The sequence below is a fragment of the Papaver somniferum genome, chromosome 1, assembly GCF_003573695.1.
Source record: "Papaver somniferum cultivar HN1 chromosome 1, ASM357369v1, whole genome shotgun sequence".
Lineage (NCBI taxonomy): Eukaryota > Viridiplantae > Streptophyta > Magnoliopsida > Ranunculales > Papaveraceae > Papaver > Papaver somniferum.
The window spans coordinates 216,638,631-216,642,425 of NC_039358.1; the positions used below are offsets into that span (position 1 = coordinate 216,638,631).

At 37.0% G+C, this 3,795-nt stretch overlaps 1 long non-coding RNA gene across 2 annotated transcripts; it reads left to right on the top strand.

Moving 5' to 3' along the window:
- The first annotated feature begins 249 nt into the window (after positions 1-249).
- LOC113315853 lies at positions 250-3,592 on the top strand. 2 transcript variants are annotated; one of them, XR_003342974.1, is made up of 4 exons: positions 250-397; positions 519-1,070; positions 1,163-1,345; positions 2,898-3,592. It is a non-coding gene; the product is annotated as an uncharacterized LOC113315853 (long non-coding RNA). The 2 variants fall into 2 exon arrangements; XR_003342975.1 differs by having other exon boundaries at positions 261-351.
- Positions 3,593-3,795: the final 203 nt, after the last annotated feature.

A 3,795-nucleotide genomic window follows, 5' to 3' on the forward strand; every position in this document is an offset into this window, starting at 1 on the left:
GGCTATTTAAATGAGGTAAGAAGAGGGAATGCTAAGAAATCAGACAATATGGTGCCACTATGGGATTTAAGTATTGAACGCTCAAACATTGATAAGTTATAGTACAATTTGTCATATGCAATTATATGAAAGATACGCATGTGTGCATGTCTAAATCAGCTTTTAGCATATGATTTTGTTGCATTTCTGTGTTTAGGTATCACTTTTCTCACCAAACTTCCTAACTTCTCATATATTTTCTGAAAAGAAAAAGAAAAAAAAAAACCTAATCACCTCTCTCCCATTATTCGAGCAAGCTCCGCCTCCACCTTTCTTCTTCACCACTTATAAATCTTTCTCATACTAATCTGGGTAACCCTAATCACCTCTCTTCTTTTATTCCTTGGTTTACCTTCAGGTATTCTCATATCTGTCTATGTATGTTCTGTACTGGATTCGATTTAAGAATCTATATATTATCTACTGCTGTTGTTTTCATGGTCAACTTGGGGTTTATATCTGTTGAATTTATATATCAGGAATTGCCTACTATTATCTTCATGGAGGATGTCAATGAGGAGTTAGACAAATCATTGAAAATCGGTATAAACAGTATGACACCATGGGGTGAAGAAACAATGAAATGAAGATAACCCTCTTATCTGTTAAGCTTTACTATTTTTTTTTTAAGAATATCCAAGCTTTTTTTACGTTTTTGAGCTTAATTAACATTTCGGGGTGTAGTTTTGTTTTTTCATCTTCTTATACAATTACTTGATAGGACATATGAGATGCATGATTCAATTACTTTGACAACTAGGGCCTTCCAATCTTTACACATATGAGTATTAATGAACTTTATTTGTTGGTCTTTAATGGACATTTCAATTTATGAAATCCCCGTCCCATAGCTGAACCTGTTAGCAAACAAGTGAGTATTTCATATTTTTATGGTCATGAACTATGATCCAGCTAATTAATTTCAATATCATTGGAACTTATAACGATCTTTTGTTTTTGTTTTTCTTTTGGTATTGTATTATGAATTTAGATCCCTTCTGATGGACTTATCGGTTTAACTCAGGTTTCAGGTAAGATTAGACTTAAAAATCCCCTATCGTTTAACTTCATTAAGTTACTGATTTTTGATATGAAGAGGTTAACTAGAAATTGCTTCACTCAGGCAAGGGTGTTGTCGGTATGGGAAATTGCACGACGCATATTAGTGGCTCTGAATTTTTTATGGCAGTGCAAGTCTGCAAATCATTTTCTCTATAAGCATTCTGTTTTCGGGGGAATTGTGGGTGGGTTGACTACCCTTGCAGCGATGAAGAAGGTTCATGTGGATGACAGTCGCCGACATTTGGTAAGCTTACCCTACATTATTTGAATGAACGATACATTTCGATTCAACATAAGTTGTTTACTGTTGAGAGTTAAGGTGTGATTTACTAGCTAGAATGCATTATAACAAGCATTTGAGGAAGAGTTTGTCTCACTGAACATTTTTTCTTTTCAACACGAAGATCGATGAAAGTGGTCGTCTTGACTCTATCACATGATTCTTGAGAATTTTCACAGTGAATTGTATAATTTTTTCCAACACCTAAACCAATTCAACTGTAATCATTTTTCCAAGGAACAAGAACCCGTATTTTTTAAACATAAAATGGGGAATGAAATCATAACACCTCCTGATAACTTATCCTATAACGGAAAACATAACACCACCATAGACGTCCATGCACGTCTTATCCAACTTTTCCATGATTGTTAAGCAGCTGCGCCTCAGGATGTCTCATCCCAATTGTTGTTTTTGATGCTTTTTGCATTTAGCTGAGTATGCTTTTAGATTCTTAACAACCCCAACTTGGATGGTCCACAAATAAAATTTCTTACATCCTGAGAGCATCCACAATCACGATCATAATTAGGGACTATACCCAAATTTGGTCAGGATTGGAAGCGTAGTGGAACAGACTATAAGCATATTTGATCTGGATTTTAGGGTTTGAGACTAAAACTAGTCGTCAACCCAGACCAAACCCAAGTATAGTGGGACGAAGATATAATGAGCGTATGGTTTAAGCGTAAGTATAAGGGCCGCTTGACAGTGGGGCGTTTATTAAAAGGGCGCTTGAGATGGGGCGGTGATATAAAGGGCGCTTGATTGAGGCGAGAGTATTATCAGCGCCTGATTGGGGCGAGAGTATTATTAGCGCCTCACATCAAGCGCATATACTATCACCGCCCAACATATACAATAATTACTCCCCCAACAAGACGTTTGCTATAAGTCCGCCTGCTGATCGGGCGTAGTATTTCATTTCCGTCTGCTGATTGGGCGTAGTCTTTCATTTCCGTCTGTTGCCAGGCGTTAGTAATACTCACGCCCAACACCAGGCGTTCAAAATACATTCGTCCCATACATACGCCCACAATACCAACGCCTGACCATTGTACGCTCATTGTATATCCGTTCCATTTCATACGTTGTTATTTTGTTCGCCTGACTAAATTTTAGTCTTTCACCACTACGCTTGACCTCTGAAAATGCCAAATAAATTTAGCTTTTGGTCTGGCGTTTGGTCTTTAGTCCCGTTTATGATTGTGGTTGCTCTGAAAATTGATGTAGATGTTCTAGAGATCAGATCACTCACAAATCATAGTTTAAATTTCCTCTTCCACATTAATGTTAAAGATGTACGCGTAATAGTTTACTTGGTGAAATGAAGGCAGATTATAACAGAAAAGATTGATGTTGATGTGACTCTATATCGATTTTATAAAGACGTGTACTTATATGAATATGACAGCTAATAGTCCGTGTCTAATGATCACATTTTAAGTGTATACGAAAGTTTGGCTTTGTGCTGTGAGCATTAATATGACCTTTATTTTTTGTAACTGTTTTGAAGGGTGTTCAGCAGTTCATGGCCTTCCAGTTTCAATGCCGATGATAGCCTCATCGATTCTCCGCCAGCAAGGACTCCTTAGTCCATTGAAGGAGGCATTTTCGAGGTTCTTATGGATTTCACCTCCGGGTGCTGTGAACTTCGCAGGTTACAAGCTTGCACAGAAGGAAATGGACAAAAGACGAAGAGCGATCAACAAATAATCAGCTAAACAGTTTTGTTTTGAGGCAAAGGAAAATTTATTAATATGGAGTGGTGGTTAATTAATTAGCATGAGGGCATAGAATGATCTATCATGGAAGATTAAAGAGTTGCGTGCATGTCTAGATTTAACTCATAATATGTTTTTAAAGACTTGAGAGTTTCAAGACTGGAAGATGATGCGCTGATGGACTTCCTTTGGGAAAATGCACATGAACTTCATAGATGTTCCTTTTTGGGGAAAAAGGCTCTGAAAAATCTTCTTTACGTTCGCATGAATTATGTAAGCTCCACTGCTCCGGTATCAGAGAAACCAACATAGACGGATAAACTTTTATTATTTTAAAACGTTGTTTGGATGGATGCACATCATTTGTGAAAAATTGTTAGTTTGATATGTTATTACTGTTAGTAGTGTTTTTTCGATTTTGCTAAGGAAACATGTCTGGATGTAGATGTTATCAACTCTGCAGCAATAACTGGAATATAATTCTTCACGTCGTCAATTCCTACATTCGCTTAACTGAAAGTAGTGGATCGTTGCATCTCTAGCAAGGCCCTCTCAAAAATACAGAAGAAATTCTGGATTGGCTTTACAATCTCGCTGTATAACGCAGAACATACATGCAGTATGCGGCAGGGTAATGCAGGGGGAAATTTAAAATATGCGAAAAAAAAATATTGAAGCAAGAAAAAATTC